Source organism: Artibeus jamaicensis, unplaced genomic scaffold, assembly GCF_021234435.1.
Source record: "Artibeus jamaicensis isolate MK-2021 breed Jamaican fruit bat unplaced genomic scaffold, CSHL_Jam_final contig_387, whole genome shotgun sequence".
NCBI lineage: Eukaryota > Metazoa > Chordata > Mammalia > Chiroptera > Phyllostomidae > Artibeus > Artibeus jamaicensis.
In genome coordinates this window covers 3,807,493-3,828,634 of record NW_026521812.1, presented here as the reverse complement: position 1 = coordinate 3,828,634, position 21,142 = coordinate 3,807,493, and positions in this window count along the sequence as shown.

Here is a 21,142-nt window from a genome sequence, read left to right as displayed (position 1 = left end):
TATTTAGAAAGATGACATCATGCCAAATGTATTTTTGTTGTCTGCCTTTTTTACTTAATCTGTTTATCCAAGTAATACCGACTCTTTAAAGGAGTAAAAATGCAATTCTTATCAGATTAATTTGAATTTACTTTATACAACATAAGCATGAATGCATCCAGTTGATTGGAAGTATAGTGTTGAGGATAAAAAAAAAATACAAAGCAAAACAAAATGCAAAGCAACCTTTCTCTCCCAAAACACAGCTTTCTTCAAATCACCCACTGATTTAAATACAGAATTTTCAAAAGATAAAGAAATCTAAGAATGTTATTCTTTAATAATAAGACCTTAGAAATCTAAGTGAAAACAGAACAAAATATATTCACTATATCAGAAGGGATATTGTTTAAATATAAGAACAAAGTACTAGAAGATATAAGTTGTTAGTCTGATCAATGAACCTGGAGGGAAGGAGGATGAAAAGGCAGGAGAGTCACTGAGCCAATTAGGAAAAGTCTACAGTGCATATGCGATTAGAACAAGAAAAAATAAATACAATTTGAATATATTAACATTCAGTAAATGTATTATTTATCACATATTAACATAATAACATATCTGTTAATAATACAATAAGTAAAATGCCAAGTATTTTCAATTTCTTAACTAAATCTCTTACAAATTAAATCTAATATAACATTTTTAAAATTAATTTGTAATTCAGCAGTGGTACAAATTTCTGTTCACATTTTCTTAGAAGAGGTAATTAGTAAAATGAATGGCCAACAGACTAAGTCAGAGCTGAGAAAGAAGTCAACATTTTAGACAGTTGGCTTCTAAAATATTTCCCTCTATTTCTTCCCCTTCTCTTGACCAAAAACACACAGCCAAGAGCAGGTGAGTTGCTCAGCAAATGTTGAAGAACATATATAACATAGCAGGACAGGGAAATGTTTTTCTTAGAAAAAAAGGTCTCTTCCTGTCAGCAGCTCCAAACGCTAACACAGACTTTATTCCCACATAAGTTTTCCTTGTAGATCTGATTGCTTTAAAAGCAAAACTTAGCAGAAAAACATATATTAGTAGATTTGATGTGTTCCATAGTCTCATAGTTTCCTATCAAAGTTGGATGCACCAATATTGGGTTCTATTAATATAACAAGACCCACAAAAAACCTATTAAAGATTCTGTGTCACTTGTCTTATCCTGGTGTTCCGAAATTGTGAGGCCCACCTAAAGCTGATATAGCTTTCCAAATTTCATTTGCTTCCTGTGTACAAGCCATGGATAAATCTCTTCCTTGGTAAGCATCCTGTTCCCCATTTCTGAGGTTAAATAAATCAATTTTATGAAGTCATCTTGCAATACAGATGCTCCCTTTTCCCTACCCACATATTCTAATAAAAATTTAACTAGAAAATTTTAAAACATCTCGTCAACATTGTTTCTACAAAGCAACTGTTAGTTATAAACGGTCTTTTATGTCTCAAGGAGATTTAAGATACTTCAAAGACTTGGTCTAAACCCCCTAAATCCAGGTTGTTCTCATGTATTTTCTAAAACATGTTAAGTTTAATGATTAAATTTTTTTGAAGTGTTTTGTTATGCACTGGAAAAATTTACACTGATCTCATTCTAAAAACAAATATTTCTGGAATTTTCATTTTTGCTAGTTCTTTTTTTAAAGATAAGTGTCTTTTTTAAGATAAAATGTCTTGGTTCACTGTTTTTATATAAATGTCATTGAATTTTTTTTAAAAAATAACACATCTCATCTGCCCAAGGCAATGTATATTAACATTAATATACATGCAATATTGATGTATGTTAAAAAAACAAACTCCTCACAACTTAGTTCTTGTAGATGGTCTTCTCGGTTACTCTTCTTATCATGAAAGAGGCTGATCTGTTTTCTTTTAGTCTATCCTGTGGGTTAGTGGCAAGAAAAAACAAATAAAAGCCATCTAGATAATTATTGGAAGTTTGTGCAAATATTAAGCACACTCATCTGAATCATTCAGTTAATAGTCATAGATATAATTCTAAAATCTTGACTTGAATAATTTATAAAATTATGCACAATAGTAAGTATTTTAAACTAAAAGTCATGGTGCATGGTTTTTTCCCCCAAAGTTTTGCATGATAATATAAACAGGGTTTAATCTGTCTGGTAGGTTTGGGTTATTCAAAATAAAAAAAAAATTGAGGGCAGTATTTTTTATTTATTTATAAGAAAGCGTCATGGACCAAAGAAATATTTGCTCAGCTTTCCACTGTTCTTTACAACTAGTAAGAACCATAAAGAAAAAAACGTACTATTTATTGGTTTAGCACGTATTTTGAAATTTTTACAACCAAGAGGAACACAGACAGTACTTTAAAGGTTCATTTCCTCAAAAATAAAACAACATGTAGCTCTTGCCGCTGGCTGGATACACTTCCCTCGGTTTCAAAATGGGAGAATAAAAGAAGCAAATGTTTATCTACTTGTTCTATTTGTTCTCATGCCAGCTCTATTCATGCAAAGTAACAAGCTTTAAGAGACATACATTTACACGCGTATTTTGCCCAATGAGATGTCTAGTGTTCCCATAATGCGTGTAATACACAGGAAGTGATAAGTGACCGCTGGACATTAAAAGTCCATCTATTAAAAAGTAGCCTCAGCATGAGATTCATTCAGATGTGAATCATGGCTGTAATTATTCTTTGCTTTGTGCTTTCTGTATTTTAAAATATTTCCAAAATGAATGAAATGCACCTATTAAAAAAGGGAAGAAATCAATCATAGTTCCTAAAGTCTCAAGAATTTGTGGCAGATAAAACACCATCAATTTCCAGCTCTCAAATAGGCAGAGACATTAATAAAGACAAAATGTATGAGGTCTCCCTCCCCTCAGGAGAAAAAATACAGTCAGTTGATATTTTGTAATGTTTGCTGCTGAAAGACTGTACTAATAGTGAAAACCTGAGTTTCTTCTGTCTTCGTTTACAAAATTAACATCTTAACAATTTTCTCTTTTTATTTTATGCTAACAATCCTAAACAAGAAAAATTGAGCACTTGCGTGTCTAGTTACCAGAGTTCAAATTATTTTCTATCCCCTGCTTCCCTACCACCCCGTCTTACCCCTCACACTCACGCACATGCACACACACACCCAGAGTTGTGTATCTTGGTGCAGGGTAATCACTGAAGCAACTGTTAACATTTACTGGACAGTTGTGGTATTAGTTAGGCAAGGACACTCTACCTGTAACACTAGTGAAGTTACAAAAAGGATACTTTTTATAGTTCAGGGCCTGCCTCTGCACTCAGAGCCCAGCTGCCTACGGTTGAACATCAGTGTACCCCAGTTTCTTCATCATTTCTATTTTATTCAAGATTCAGTTCCCTCTCTACCAACAGAGAACCTCCAAAAGACCTCTGTATTCCCATTTCTAAATTCCCAATAAAATACATGCTTATTTTCCAACTGCTATTCATTCTCTTTTCCCCAGAACATGAGCCTTGACAACCTATATACTAAAGTAGCCCAAATTGTTTAACTGCCCAGATAATAATATAGTAACTAATATTCTGTAGTACAAGAGGATGAGAGAGAAAGTAATAAGTATCTTTAGGGTGAAATGCAAGTTAAATATCTAGATTGCCAAAGACCATGCTACATTTTTTCTTCCTTCTTACACAGGCAGTAGATTTTATAATGCATTCCTTTCATGATTCATTCTTTCATTTATTCACTCAGCTTTGCATCTTTTAAGCTTCATTGAAAGCCAAAAGATAGTCTATATGAAGGTTTAAAGAAATGAATTGTGTGCAACTAATGTCAGTATGACTACAAGATTAAATACTGTATCCTATTATGAGAATAGGTTTTCAGGAGGGCACTTGTCCTATGATATGTAAATAAAACAGAGTTACATATTTTTGTATAGTTAAGAAGATAACCATGCAGAGCTACTAAGTTTATTTATGTCCATAAAAGGAAATCAGGTCTCATTTCTTTTCTGCAAAGGAAATTATCAGAGAATCATTTTGCAGTGAAGAATCCTATGCCCAGGACACCCAAGCACATCAAATAGATTTAACATTTTTCATTGCACCAGAGTTTCTTCCAGAAGTATTTAGCACCAAAATATGTTTTGTCCAGTGTGACAGCAACTTGGAACTAAGCTTTCCAAAGTTCAGGGACGTGTGTGCTGGGCTGCAGCTCTGTGCAGGAAGTGCAAAAGCAGGAAAAGGGGGTCAAAAGCTTTAGCCAGTTAGATGTCAAGAGTGGAGTGTCTTCATCTGAACTTCATGCCCCAGGACTTCATGCTGCCATGTCTAAAACCCATTCTCAAACCACTCGCCAAACCCAATTCCAAAGTCACTTCCTGTCTTTACAATTTTTTTAGAAGAACTTTGAGAATATAGCTTGTGTCTGGGTTTAAAACATGGATGCATTTAATCAAAGTGACACAGGAGATAAAGGGAACTGGACGGCCCTGAAGTCCTGTTGAATCTCACTGCATTAACTCCACACCTCACGCAGTTCCGGCAAGTCTATGTGCTCTGTTTTGTTTTGTTTTCACATGAAACACAATCCTGGCTCTGGGCCGCTGGGATTATGAAAGAGTCAATGGCATTTGGGTGCGTGGAGATTATGATTTTAACCCTTCCACTATAGCTGAACCTAAATAACTAGAATCTATCTCTTTAAAATTTCCCTTCCAAGTTGAATGAGATCTATTTTATTTCCTTTGAAATATCAAATACATTGAGATTTTTGCAAAGGTGTTGCTGAGCCTACCAAAGTGGATTTTCTTTTTCTGAATTATCTACAATTTCTAATTATTACTATGTTATAACAACCACCAGCACTAAAATTCACTCTATACTATGTAAACCTTAATTCAGTTGGAATTAGGTTAATTATATGGTTCTTCAACAAAAGCAACTGCATTTCAAAGTCAGTAAATTGTTAGGTACTACATATTATGTTCCATGTAATTTTTAGTTCCAAAATGTCTCAGGTATTCTAGGAGGTGTTAGATAAATCTATGTGATACATAATAGCCTAAAGCAAAGAGATTTTAATGCTAATGTATGGAAATTATACTTATGTATACTATGCAAGTTTAATCTCAAAGGATGCCACAATTCCAAGCAGCCCAGTCTTAAGCAATATTTTATCTATTTTAATGGGGATAATGTAAGTCCTTAGCTATATAAAAAAAAACAAATAGAAGAAACTCATCAATATCAACAATATCAGTATTGTGTTGACAAGCAATCAATAAACATCTGTTGAGTGAAGGATGACCCTTTTCTACAGAGAGCATACACATGTGCCAACAGATGTCCAGTCCCTCTAATATCAAACCATCTGTTTTTCTTGGGGCTCTACTTGGGAAACAAGAAGTGTTATAAAATATGCGTTGAAGCCAGATTCATCACGCTCGGTAGCCACACCACCTAAGTATCCTTCCTACCCTCTTAACCATGAAAATGCCTCTGCAGCATGAAAGTCAGACGCTTACTAGGAAAGCCAAACCTGAAAAGGCGAAAGAAGCCCTGCTCACCCAATGAAAGCGAATACGAACTAAAGCGTAAAATGCATCTTCTGTGGGAACACAGGGATTACAATAGCCAGCAAGCATCCAAGAATTTAAGGTTATCAGAGTCAACAAAAGAAGAGATATCGTCCAAACTGCATCAGATGGGAAGTCCAGAACAGAGATAACTAATTCTTAATATTTAAATATAGCTTAATTGTATTAACTTTATTAATTTACTTATATACAAACAAAAGTAATTTTTTTCACTTTTCCAGGTGACTTTTTTCAACTGGTTCAAATGAATAAACAAATTGAATAACTCTTTACCCCTACAGTGCCTCTCAGAGATAAACTGTATGCACATGTGAGGAAAATAATTCATAACTTGGTAAATGATCAGAAAAACTTAGGTTAGAATTGTATGAATTTCAAGGTGAAGAGCAAATTTTTATACAGTCACATGAACATACAGATCAAGGAGTATATACAATCACAGCACAGGAGAGTGCAAAAACATGTACACAAGTGTCCACAGCAGTATTATTCTTAATAGTCCAAACCAGGGAAGAATCTCATGTCTTTCACCCAACCAATGGATAAATGAAATGTGGTGTATTTGTGTAATGGCATATTATTCAACTATACAGAGAAATGAAATACTGTGCGTGCTGCAACATGGATGGATTTCAAAGAAGACATTATGCGAAGTAACAGAGCTAGTAACAAAAATCCACATATTACATAATCCCATTTATATGAAATGTTTGGAGCAGGCAAATCTGTGGAATCAAGTGCACTCGTGGCTGCCAGGAGCTGGGCCGGAAGAAGGATGGAGAGTGAGCACCAATGAGCAGGGGGTTTCTCTGTAATGGAAGGGAATAAAAATATTGTAAATTAGGGTGCAGTAATGTTTGCATGCTCCCGTGAACACACTAAAAAGCCTTGAATTGTATACTCTAAATGAATGAATTGCATGGTACATGGGTTACATCTCAACAAAGTTGTTTTCAAAAAGTGTAAGGGATGTTTGGCTAATTATCTGGGCTTAGATTTGTTATTTGGAGACATAATTATTTACTTTACTACACAAATCAGATTCACATGAAAAGTATAGAGGCTCTATTTTTCTTGATAATGTAATCTTTGTATTTCAAAACTATTTTAAGGAGTGTTTTTTTTATTTTATATCTTCCCTTAAAAAACCTGAAGATGTAACGGAATTTTTTTAAATTATGTCAACAGAATATAATTCAAAGTGATACAATTATTGCAACTGGCATTAAGTCACGGTTTTTATCTTAACCTTTTATTTTCCTTTCTTGTTGCTGTTTTTCTGTTCTAATACTACAATAATTTGCCTCACCTTCACCAAAATGAAGCTTTGAGTTCACGCTTTTCAGGATTATCCTGAAGATAATTATGGACTTTGAGTGATGTCAAGCAATGATTTAATTTCAAGGTAAGTTAATAATATCAAAAACAATGCTGTTATGCTCTGTCACCCGCCAAAATACTCTCTGAAGTGAGAAAAGAAATTCAGTTGGGTAACTGACCTTACACAGTTTAACTGTCAAATAAATCTTTTGATGAACAACTTCAGAAATCTAATTTGGTAATCCTGAGAAACTCCTTCCTACTCCTAGTCCCTCCTTCTCTAAAAAAGTAAAAAAAACCCAACAACCCAGCAATTTAACATTGACATGTAGCTCTAATTCTTATAGTATTTCATACATCCCCCTTGGCATTCTTAAAATCATCTTAGCTTTCCTGGAACCTAAAAGATTCTGTCTTTAAAAATACAATTTTCATATGCAGATATCTGCTGCCATTTATTTGTGGCAAACAAACAAAGTGGAAAACCTTATACACAAGAAATACTTCAAGTAGCAAAAATTACATGTCACCCAAGAGCTCCAAATCTCTGAAATGTGGCATATTTTCCCCACAAGAAGATATTACCACCTTCCAGTATATATCTGTACCTTACCTTTCGCTACTATTTAAGTGCCATCTCTGACCAACAAATCAGGCACAGTCCTTGAAAAGTGGTGTATAAAATTCGGAACCCCTTTGCTCATCAGAGTTTCAGAAGTTCGGGACCATAAGAGTGATGTCACATTAGAAAGTAAAACAAACGTGAAGTACCAGAGGTCTTGACTGAAGATTGTACCCGGAGCCAGCTGAGCTAATAATCAGGCTGTCCTACGTGGCAGGGGAGTTGGAGGAAGAGCTTTCTTTTTGTGTGGCTTTCCTCTCTAGCCTTCAGCCAAAAGGACTTCTGTGAGCATTCACTGAGGACCCACAGTACTGCTCAGCAGCCCAGAGGCAGGGCAACGAAGAAAATAACTCCATAGACACCCCTTCTCCTTTGTAAGACAGCAATTTGCAGACGAATTTTCAACTAAAATCACCTGGACAGATGCAAAACACATACTTTCTTTTCCATGTTTTATAAAACTCAAGAGCTTTGCATGATAATCATATGCATGCCAAGTGATTTTGCACAAGGTAAAATATGGAAAAAGGGATGAGATATTAGATAAGAGAATCAGTGAGTCAAAAAAATGTCACTGGACTATTAGGTTTTGCTTTTGTCAAAAGAAATGTTACAAGAATGTTTTCATTTGTTCAAATAAAACCCACTTGACACTCTTACAAATGTTTGGGGGGGAGAGTTTGTCTCCTCTCATATTTACCATTTCTCCCAACAATAACACACATTCTTTTTTCATGAGTGATGCATCTTACACATAAAAAGTACATGATAGCTGCAAATAAATCTGGTGCAAAATTACATTGCCTACTAAACATTTCTAGGAGTGTACTTGATTGTTACCAAAATGAAATGAATGAGATTTGGGCTTTCCTTGGATTTTTTTTAACTTCAATAATGATTTTTTAGACGCAAATGGAACGTTTCTGTTTTACTTTAGATATTTTGAGGTTTGCTTGAAGACCTGCTGGATCCCTTCACAAAAGCTACCTGTGGACCCATCCTGGAGCTCACAGTAACGTCACGGACGCCAAGGGTCCAGCGCTGCTCGGAGCAAGGCTGGCCGGGCCAGGGAAGCAACGTGGAGGATAGCAATCATCGGGTCTATTAACGCGGTTCCAAATCGTCCAGGCCGGCACTCAGGATTCCCAGTAATTCCCAGTGTTAGCCTCGCTAAGGGACAAGTTGATGGGGCAGAAGGTGGGGAGGAAAATGACCCTGGAAGCGGAGTGTTGGTTTTACACCCGCTGGGTATCTGTTACAAGTGAATTTCCTCTGGCGCCAGCAGGTATTTTGAGCAGGCATTCAGAGGGATCCCAGAGGGGAAGGATGAGAGGGAGATGGAGTCCTAAATTTGGGGATCAAAGCTTTAAAAATCTCAGAGGAAATCGGTAAGATCCGGTTTGATCGGGCTTAAAGCTTCAAGTGGGATGCGGAAAATATTTCAAATTTCTGAGGCTTAAAGCAGCAGGGTTAAGGGGTGGAAGGAAGGGGAGTAAACAAGATCCCAGAGAGGAGATCTTCGCACCAAGCCAAGGAGTTAAAACTCCTGATAAGACCACAGAGAAGGTGAGAGTCTACGCCCTCGTTTGTTAACCCAAATCCGCAGAGGGCAACTCCTGGGGCAAGTCGTGCCAGCGTGGTGAAGCTGAGCTGCCCCCTCCCACTGGTCCCAAGTCGCTGGAAGCGAAGCTGGAGCTCCAGGGCGAACCAGGGGCGCGGACGCGCGCAAAGGCCACGGCCAGTCTTCCCTGGAGGTCCGGGAGGAGAGCCATTAAAGCCCGGCTGCCCGCTGAAGCGCTCAGTAAAAGTGACTGGGATTTATTTGGATTAGCCACTATAAAGGTCCGGGAAGACAGCTATTTATCCGACGCTGGGCCTTGACAAATTGGGCAATGCGAGAGAGGACGGTCCCTCCGGCCCAGGCAGCGCTTCGGCTGAGAGCAGGGTCCTCCCACCTGCTCCTGACTCGAAGGGTCGCGCACCGCGGCAGAAACGCGTGCCTCCACCTGCGGCCGCACCCTCTGCTCTCCAAGATGCCCTCCTCTGGGTTGGAGGGGTTCGGGCTGCAGCCCGCAGGCCTTTCAGGGATTTCCGTTCGCGCTCTGGCGTCACCTTACCCCCGCGTTTCAGGGAGGTCACCAAACCTGAGATCTGGCCGGGTTGCCCTGCAGGTGACCAGTCCCGAGCCCACCCTGGAGGGTCCGCCGTGGTAAAAACCGTTTGGTCTGGCAGCATCCGGGTCGTATATCACAAGGGTCATTTAGAAGTCTTTTGGATTTTTTTAAAGCACTGACATGATTTGAACCTGAAATGTAATTCCACTTAATGTGGAATGAGGCCATAATGTACTTACTAGTTCTTCACTGAAGATGGCTTAGACCTTGGTGTCGCGCAGTCTGCAACAGACCTGCTCCAAGAGGCCTCAACCCTGCATACCTCTAACGAGAAATAACAAGCCTCCGCCAAATTCATTTTTTCTATATGTCTGTATGTATTTTTCCTCTTAATTTATTTGTCATTAATATATAAACATTTAAACTCAGGGCCTTTAAAAACAAGACATTTGAACTAAGCACCAACCAACAAAGATAAATAGGTAAATTCCTAACGTGAAATGCAATAAGAAAGAATTGTTTTTCCAACAGTGTGTTGCTTTTAATGTAACTTATTGTTGCCTTGAGTTTAAGGCCAATACTGTGTTATCAGGTAATGCAAAAATGTAAAGCTAGACACCTAATAAATACATAATTCTGAACAGGAACTCGGACTACTGGTAACTAGTAAATTTGATCATTTTGTTTTCAGGATCTGAAACAGCCCTGTTTGGACCATCGCTTTAAAAAACACACAACAACAACAAAAAAGTCGCTGCATCAAGCAACGATGTTAATGTCTTTCTTACTTTGCCTTTATTTTAGTTAAAGACCCAAGACTAGGAGAGAAATTCTAAAACATTCTTTCTTATTCGGTAGAAGAAACTGGATCCCTTTAGTTAAAAGATGAAAGTTCAGCGTGGCCAAAAGATGAGGGTTTTAGCTCTTTTGATGGAGACTATTTGAACCCGAAAATTTTGCGTGGCTATCTATCTTGCTAAAAGTCAGGGCGAGATAAAGTGTAATCTGGCTCTGATTTCTGCTGGAAAGAAAACATTGAGATGACTGCTCATTTATCACTGTGCCCGCCCTCCCCCTCTTCCACCTTGGTTTAATTGACAAAGTAACACGGAGCTGTTTGTGCCTTCCCTTCACTGTTGGAGATGAAATCAACCCCGCTGAAGGGAGAGTTCTATCCAGTTTAGCATGTAAAGAAATTATAAGAAAAAGGGTATAGGGAACGTTTGTAAAACGTCTACCACCAGCAAGAACACTGGAGACTCATGGGATTCTGTGAGACTTCATCAGGTTTTTCTTCCTGTCTGGCTGCTAGGTGGATTTGCTTCTATAGGTCCCCTTGACTAATAGTAGCTACTTAGAAGTTTACTTAAGATACTATTTGTGACACTATGTCTAAACTGATTGTAAGAATACCTACTATAGTAATTGTGGAAATTAAAATGGTCAGATCATTTGTTTCTAGTCTAGAGAATTATTTTAGCCAAATAAACACAACACTTATTTCTTCTGAATAGATGCCTAAAACCACAAAAGTCCCTATGAATGTATCATAAAATTCATTTTCGACAGTAGCCATTTATATAATACTAAAGGAATAATAGAATATTTTTCCAATGGTCTGATTAATCAGGATTTCTTGAAATGGTAATACCTAATTTTGACGAGAATCCCATGAAACAGCTACTTCTAAACACTGCTTGAAAATGTGTAAGTCAGAACAACCTAAGGATGTCCAAAAGACTTTAAAAATGCACGTGCCTGCCCTGGCTGGTGTAGCTCACTGGATTGAGTGCGGGCCTGGGAACCAAGCAACCACGGTTCGATTCCCAGTCAGGGCACATGCCTGGGTTGCAGGCCAGTTCTCTCCCTCTCTCCTTTCTTTCCCCTCTAAAGATAAATAAATAAAATCTTTAAAAAAAAAATGCACGTGCCTTTTATGCCAGCAGTTCTATCGTGGCGCATATGTTCAATGGGAAGAATTAATATGCACAAAGATCTTACATAAGGAACATTCACCATCACAAAAATACTGGAAACAAATACACACAACATGAAAAATGGCTTTGCCAATAATTTAATGACGTACAAAGGTATTTATAATATGTAAAGTAGCAAAATAGATCATTATAAAATATAATTCAATTTTTGAGAAAAATACATTTGTAGAAAAAATTTGGGAAGAAATGTATGACAGAGGTTTGCCACAGGGTAGTGGTAAATGACCCTGTCCTCTTTCATAACCTATAATACAAACATGTTATAAAACACGTTATATACATGTTTCACATACAAAAGCATTACACAATAAAAAATAAGTCTTTTCTTCTACATCTTCTATCCCTGTTGCTATTTGAGTTGTTTGCCTTTTTTACTTTGGTTTGTGCAATTCTTAGTCAATTAAGAAAATGAGTCCTTTTTTTAATCACATGTCTCCAAATGTTTTCCTATTCAAAGTCTGTCTTTTGATTTTGTTTATATTTAAAATATGTATGCAAGTACATTTATCAGTCTTTTTTTCTTCATAGCTTTCAGATTTTCTGTTTGCTTTAAAAGCCCCCTTTCCTACAAGCACACACTATTACTACATTTTTTTTAATTTCTCACTTTTCTTCTAGTAGTTTTACAGTTTTAATTTTTTTTACTTTTAAATTTTTGGTCCATTTAGAATTTCTTTGGGCTCAACAGTGAAGTAGAGATATAGCTTATTTGTCCTAACACAGTTTATTAAGAAATACATTTTTCTATGGATCTAAAATATCAGGTTTTCCAAAAAATAAAATTTCATTTATATCTGGCTTCAAACCTAACTGTCCTGTTCTGCCCTCATAGGGACCCACTTCTCTCAGGCAGCCAGTTCACAGAAAGAAGACAAGGGTCATGATAAACTAAGAAACCCTTTCTGCTTAAACCTATTTTGTAGTCACTTTTTATTTGGAGCACAAATTTAAATTTATGAAATAGCTTAAGTCAGAGAAACACCTGCATTTAAAATGTGTGTGAAATGAAAGGAGAAAAAAGAACCTCCATCCAACTTTGCATCTACTGATTTCCAGTTCGCAGGTACAACTGCTGCCCTAAGCAGCAGGCTGTGGCTAACGGAGCACCTGGCACTCCAACCTGATGAATAAAATGGAGATGAGCTGAACAAGAGGCATGTGGATAATAAAGTCATCAAGTGCCTCATAAAAAAAAAAAACCAGAAGCCTCAAGGACAGAGAGCAGGCATGGGTTATCACAGGCATTGATAGCATTATTTTCGATAATTAAGGAGAGTCCTGCTTGGATGGGAATAATACCTGTCATACTTTGTATCTCAATCAGTTTACTGATTTTTACAGTTTTATTAAAAGCAAACACTGTTATAGAACTCATAATCAAAACCTATAATTTAACAAAAATGTTTAATCACTTCAATAATTATTTCAAATTTACTGAATCAAGACTTTCAGATTTAATTGAAATCACAAATTTAATACATTAGATATATTTAAATACTTCAAACAACTCAGGTGAACAATCAAAGTAATTATAAATTACTTTGATTATAAATTATAAATCACTTAAATGCATTAAAATGCATTAATACCTTGAATTTAAATTTGCCCCTTCATCCTTCCTCCCCTCCATCATTTAGGGGGGACTGAGGAGACACATGGCAAAGTTGAAGTATTTACCAGCCTGCATGGAAGGAAGTATTTCCCTTTTAACCACTGGTATAGCCATCGCTCCACTTACCAGCTGAACATCAGCCCTTCTGACAATAATGTTACACGACTGGGAGAAGAAAGTGTCCCTTCTCGGATGAGCCCAGGTTAACCTGGGTCACTGACTAATGGACTAATCGTATGGGGCACGGTGACGGTTCACACCGCCCGTGATCTGAACCCTAACCAAAGATGATCTGATTGAGCCTCTTTTGATGGTTGGACTCTGACCACCATAATTTTTCAAAAAATACAGGCTCTGATGGATAATTATTGATATCTCACCATCTTGTTTTCTCTATCTGATGCTTGTTTTTTAGATTTTTTAAGGTTTTGCTTTAACATTACTTTAAAACCTTCTGCTGTCCTCCGGCACAGCTTGGGCCTGGACTGGTGTGATCAGGCCCGAAGCCTCTGAAAAGCTGGGTTCTGGTTCACTGTAATCCCAGTCCCTCCCTGTGAATCATCGGTGTTGACACAGAGAAGTCGTTCTGAAGGAGAAAGTGAAACAGCCTAGTTGTGGACATGCGGCCTGGGAGATACATTATACAAACGTGACCAGGAGGCATGTGAAACTCAGCCTTAGCCTTTAGGAATTAAATCCAGAGTAAAGACCTAATAGGAAAACCACATATTTAGAACTGATAATAAAGACTTGACAATAGATGTGATCACTAAATCCAAAGGAAAGAAATGAGAAAAACAGCTATAGAACCTTGAAAATAAAACAAATGATCAAAGGTAATGCAAAGACAATGTAGCTATAGAATGTCACAGGATCCAAGCATAGAGAAAATCTTACATGTATATACAAAAAATGTAGTTATTTGACATAACAAAAAAAAAGGTGTTAACAACCTGCGTGTACATCAATCAGTAAGTGATGGAATTATGGTCCAGTGATACCATAGACTACTGCATAACCATTAAAATGAGGTAGATCTATGATTACCACCATGGAAGGATTTCCAAGCTGTAGTGTGAAATACACAAGTAAATCACAGAAATATGTATACAGTGTGGGAGTCAAGATATGTAAGACAAAAATAAAAAGCACTGCATAATATATACAGATATATATTCATGTACATGCCTACATATCTAGATTGATTGATTGACTGACTGATTGATATGCATAGACTATAGCATTTGGTGGACTTTCAGGTGGACCACCACACAGAAGAGAACTTGAGAAAAATATGAAATGGGTGTTAACTATTTTGATTAGGGTAATTCTGCTTTGTGTGAAGCTTTACAATAAAACTGTGTTTATGAACTACTTGGGTACAATGTATAAACAACATATTTTTTATATAAACCAAGAATAAGCCAGCAACTGGTCTTATAGGAAGACACCAAAGAGGATAAAAACCAAGGAAAAGACTATTATTTTCATCCTTAGAAATTTAATGGTAGCCTAAAAGAGTAAGTTCAGAGGAACGAATTCTAATTACAAGGATGAGAATAGGCGAGAGTGGTGGTCAGATAGTACCTACTCAAGATCTTTATCTGTGCCTTGGAGAAACACTAAAGAGAAGAGGTAACCACAGAATTTTTAAAATATTATTTTGTATTCTTTTCAGGTGTAGAGCTTAGTCATTTGACAATCATACTTTACAAAGTGGTGCTCATAATATTCCCAGGAGCCACTTGACACCACACATAATTATTACAATATGATTTACTTTATTCCCTACACTGTACTTTACATCCTTGTGACTAGTTTTGTAACTGAACAACTCATACTTCTTAATCCCTCCACCTTTCTGATCCAATCCCTTAATCCTCCTCCCCTCTGGCAACCATCGGTCTGTTCTCTGTTTTCATGAGTCACTTTCAGTTGTGACTGTTCATTTGTTTTGTTCTTTAGATTCAGCATGTAAGTGAAATCTATGGTATTTGTTCTCTGACTTATTTCAGTTAACGTAATACCTTCTAGGTTCCTCCATGCTGTTGCAAGGGATAAGAATTCATTCTTTTTTTATGACTGGGTAGCATTTTATTTTATATGTATATGATATCTTTTTTAACATTTTAAAATTGTTTTTCAAGTACAGTTGTCTCCATTTTCCCTCACCACACCCCCCCACCCATCTCCACTTCCCATCCTCGATCTTACCGCCTTTGGCTTTGTCCATGTGTCCCTTATACAGGTTCCTTGACGACACTTCCCCTGTTTTCCCCCCATTATTCCTCTCCTACCACCCCCATGGTTTTAAAAGTCTTTAAAACCCTATGTTTTCTTCTAGGAGTTTTATGGCTTTGAATTTTACATCTAAGTCTCTAATTCATTTTGAGTTTCTTCTTATATATGTTGTAAGAATGTGATCTGGTATTTTTTTGCATGTATCGGGGTTAAGTTTGTGCAGTATCCACTGAGCCTATCAGAGTCATCACCCTGACAGGAGAACTTTTGCTGGTGTTGTGGGAGAACAGTCCCCCTTTTTCCACATGGGAGGAGGTAAACAGGAGCTTCAGGCAGCTGTTCTGATTGCATCCAGGGCCTGAAACAGAATTCAACCCAGCACAAAGCAGAAAGCAGAAAACAAATGTGGGTTCGGTTCTAACGCTGAATTTCAGTGCTAAACTCTGATGTGCTGATCCAGCTACCACTGTAAATCCTTGGACTATGCACCTGTAAGAGCCAATAAATCCCCATCTTAGATTAAATCATGATGGGTTTTCTGTCACTTGATACAGAATGTATCCAAAAGGTCTATTTTATTTGAAACTCTAAGTAACGCAAGAAAGGACACAGTAAAGTGAATTTCCAGATAACCCAAAAATTTAGTGAGACCACTAACATCAGTGTCTGTCCCACAGCTCTTACAAGCCCAGCTTACCAACCAACACTGAAATAACGCTGGGCTTTGAATTTCACCTCCTCTCCTTCCCTTCCCTCCTCTCAAATGGAGGTGCTTAATGAGTAGTGAAAAGTTCCAAAGGTGAATGGGAAAGAGACTGTACTCCTGACTCCCAAAGTCTCAAGCAGTGCTCAGGACATTCAGTCCAGTCAGTACAAACTTGTTGGCCTTGCTGAAGTTGTCACAGGTAGCTTCTTCCTGTCATGGTGCTGGAGAGTGGATAGTAGATTTCCTTTTGAATGACAACATTTGAAATATTCAGTACTATCAAAGACTGACTTTATTAGTTTTCATATTATTGGAGAGGACTTTCTAAGTTAATGACTTTAAAACTCATGTTGGTTATATAGAGCTTGTTTTATGGTTTATATCATATGACATAATTGTATATTTGATCCACACAAAAGAAATGTTTGCCATACATACATATGTTATGAGACATAGTAATAAAAAGCACTTCTGAAAACTGTTTCCCCTCCCCAAATTTACGTGCTAAAAGCTAACCCCCAATATAACGTTACTTGGAAGTGGGGCCTTTGGGAGATGGTTAGGTGATGAGGTAGCAGAGCCCTCATACAAGACACCCTACAGGGCTCCTTAGCCCCTGCACTGTGAGCAGACACGGTGACACAGTGAAAGGACAGTCTTCTGGGAAGCAGCAAGGGGACCCTCACCAGACTGGAATCTGCCAGTGCCTTCATCTTGGACTTCCCAGCCTTTAGACCTGTTCAAAGTTAACTGTGGTCTTTTATAAGCCACTCAGTCTACAATATTCTGTTATTACAGCCCAAATGGACTACTCCAAAAGCCCTGGAGCCACCACTCAACAGAAAACTAAAACATTATCAATACCAGTGAGTCTATCCTCATGATCCCCCAGACACAGCCCCTACTACCAAAAGATAAAATAACTGTTCTGAATTTTACAGTCAACATTCCCTATGTTTTTATACAATTTCATCACATATATACATATCCCTAAACAATTATACTGTATGTAGTCTTCTGTGACTTGATTTTTTATTTAACATTATATTCCTATGATTTATCTATAATGTTAAATAGTTACAGTTCATGTACTTTTCATCACTGTATAATATCAAGCCCTTGTTTGTTTTCTTGTATTATACATCTTTTTTCCTTTCTTCATACTTAATATAACCTGGGAGATTACTTATGTCTGTATGAAACATTCATGGTGAGAATATAGTTTCTCTCTCAGAAGTTATTAATATAAAGAAAAAGCTGCTAACTCTATTAGAGCCCTTTCAGAACAATCTGCAGGGATAGCTACTTAGAAAGCTAAGTAGAAACTGCAAGGAACTATGGGGACAAATTACCCAAAAATTATTAGGAAAATTCCTCTAATGGTATTAGTCCTCATACTCCATTATAGTTTCAGAGTGAATGGAAAAGTATCTTGTTTCTCGTTAAAACACTTAACATATGCAGTCAAGTCAAGCTTCTTTTTTTAATTGGATCCGTGTTTCTGTACTATGCCAAATACCTGGTTAAAGATTAAAATTCACGAATGTCATTCATTAATTTTAAAAAACCCATAATACTAATGTATGCAATAATATGGATGAGACTAAAAAACATTATGCTGAGTGAAAGAAAGATGAAAATGTCACACATTCTATGAGTCATCTAATTTATCATTTATGTAATAGGTGCAGAAAAGACAAGTTTATAGACACAGAAAGCAGATTGATGATGGCCCAGGCCTCAAATGGCAGGAGAACACCCTTTGGAGAGATAGAAATGGTCTTAAACTGGATCGCAGAGATGGCTGCATGGCTCCATAAATTTACCGAAACTATTGAATTATAAGGATGAATTGTGCAATAGGTAAATTATCTTTCAATAAAGCTGTTAAAAATGGAAATGCTGTCAGTCCTAATGTCTCTAAAAATGAAGTTAAGATTCTTTCCTTTAATTCACTTTATTAATTCACCCTGTAAGTGGTTTGGACTTTTGAAAACACAGCTTCGGTCTGCTGACTTTTAACACTGACATGAAGAGTCTAATGTGCCAATTTAAAGGTAAAACTAGAACGGGAGAGAAAGGGCTACAGCAGATGCCCCGTTCGTGAAAATGGCACCTGAATGAGTTAGATTACTTGCTAATAGGGGCGTAGAATATGGTATTGGGAAGATCACCACCAATCCACAGAGAAGAGAAGTCCTAAAAAAGCAGCAGATTTCCCAAGGGATCCTGTGTCATGATGAGGAAGGATTACAGGAAACTTCGACTAAGACTTTATTTTCCTTCCTGGAGCTGCGGGAGAGGTTTCAGGAACTCAGCAGACAGGTCAATACCTACTTACACTATAGAGTTACGCCCAGCCCTCATTATATAGCTTACGCCTTGCCTGCTCTTTACCCTCTTTCCTTTGGTCAGAGGCATTTAAGTTTTTTTCCCCCACAGGTTTGTAACTCTCAGTTGTTTTGCTTGCGAAGTGGTAATTGTTCATTGGAGAACAGCATCAGGTGCCAAATGCCTCCAGCGGAAACCAACAAAGAACAGCAGGAGTAAAAGGATGCTTTGGTCAAATTAATCCCATTCCTTTAGACATAATTTTAAATGAAAAACAACATTTTTACCTCAATAGGGACCAGATCCACAACTAAAATAGAACAAAAAAAGCTAAAGTTTTTTTTAACATTTAAAATTTATCATAATGTGTGTGGAGAAGAGAAAAGAAGGCAATTTAGATACTATGAGCTCATTTCCAAAATAAACAGTTCTGTCTCGGTTATTTTTACATTTCAGGAAAAAACTGGCATAAATTGTCCTAATGATGAAAATTCCTCTAATGGCTTTGCATATATAGAAACAATGTAAGTAAAATGAGTTAGCATAGAGTTTAACGTTCCAGAAACAAGCAACCAAAAAAAGAGATGAGCACCCTGAACATGTCACTTGCAGGAAACTGTAGGATGACTGAGTGAGCTGCCATCTTACAAGCAGCCATCACCCAAAGTTTGCAGTACATTTTTTTTATGCTATGAAAAAAAGAGTCTTGTTCCAGATACTTGGTTTCAACTTTCTGTAGCACTCTAAACACTTTTTAGAAAATAGATGGCAGTCGCCTGATGTAAAAGTATCGCCCTGGTCAGTGTGGCTCAGTTGGTTGGAGTGTTGTCATGAACCGAAAGGTTGTGTGTTCCATTCCAGTCATGGCAAATGCCTAGGCTGCTGGTCCAGCCCCCCATTAGGGCTGAGGCAACAACTAATATCTGCTTTTCTCTCTCTCTCTATCTCTCTTACCACTCCCCCCACTTCCTTTTTCTCTAAAATCAATAAACATACCCTTCGGTGAGGATTTAAAAAAAAGACCTCACAGTCAATCAACAGTTTGTTTTGTTTATAGACTAAGTGCCCCTTCCCCAAAAAGTTTGCCAAATTGTATTACTGAATTGATCTAACCCATTGCCTATTCCTCTGTGGGAGCTGAATGGTATACTCAAATGCACTGGCTGAAAAATTCCTAAATTATTCTACTAATGGATTCTTTAGAATTGATTTAAAGATTCTAACTAGAGAATGGTCCTCCTCTCTCCTTCGGAGGACTGTCCTTTGCAAATTTTAGGAGTATCAGATGACCCTTCTCGTCATAGACCATGAATCTGGATTTAAAGCTGTTTATCCTAATGACTCGTCAAAGAAGAAAACCAAGACCAACAAAGGCTATTTGTTTTTCTTATCATTGTCATTGCCATTGGTATAATGACATTGGAATATAGTAAACGCTCAAATGACAGAAGAGTCCTAGGCAAATCCTAAGTTGAAAATTAAAAATTATAATAAATAATAAAAACCATGTTTTCAGATATATCTCTAAAAACAAATGCTATGAAGATATTTGTGTCCCCATCCACCCCTCATTTATAGTGAATCTTATCCCCAGTGTGACTGCACTGGGTGACAGGAATTTTATGAGATAACTAAGGTTCAATGAGGCAATAGAATGGGGCACAATAGGATTAGCAAGTGCCCTTAAAGAAGAGAAAGTGGAAGGAAGATCACATGAGGATGCTGCAAAAAGGCAGCCACCTGCAAGCCGGGAGTAGAATTATCACCTAACACCAAACATGCTGGTACCATCGTCTCTGACTCCCATCTGCAGAACTGGGAGAAAACAATCAATGTTGTTTTGGCCACCCAGTCAATGAGGTTTCACCATAGCAGCTTGAATGAAGACGACAAACTACTATCAAACCTTGAAAGCATATTAGAAAAATGAAATTAGAAAAGAAGCTTTCTGTTTGCTGCAAAACCCTTATAAATATACATGCCGCACGATCAGATTAATACAAGTTAAACAAACAACTCAGAGGACTTTAGTGAGGGCCAGTATTTGTTGCTAAATAGACTTAACAGCCCACACATTTTTACTAGTAATTCCTTAAAAAACAGTCACTACGTAAAGCCATTTCAGTGAGCCTAAGTCAGCAACAACAGCACTTGAAATGGATCTGTGTTCTCAGATATGCAGTCAGAAGTAGGTTGTTGGATACTTTTCCACTAATTCTGAAATTCACATAAGAAGTGAAGCCCACTGGTACTTGATTTGAACTAATTATAAACTTCCTAGAGAATGTGTGATGTGTATTTTCTATCAGAGTCAAGCAAAATATTCTATTTTATCTTTTATGCTACAATTACACTGGCAGAAACTGAACTGCCTCCCATGCTTTTACTGATGGATTCCGAACTCTTGAGTTTTAACGGAGCATGTTTAGAGACTTTACTTCCAAACTTTCCTTGCAACTAAAAAGGCCAGTAGAACAGGACCAAGAGTGTTGAGTATAAATCCGATGCCCCATTATTAGAAGGAATCTACTCTCCCTCCAGCCTCTTCTTCCCCTGTCCTGAGGGCTGGGGAGGGTAAGCTGACTTCACCTGTGTATGTGGAGTCACCTCCCAAAGGAT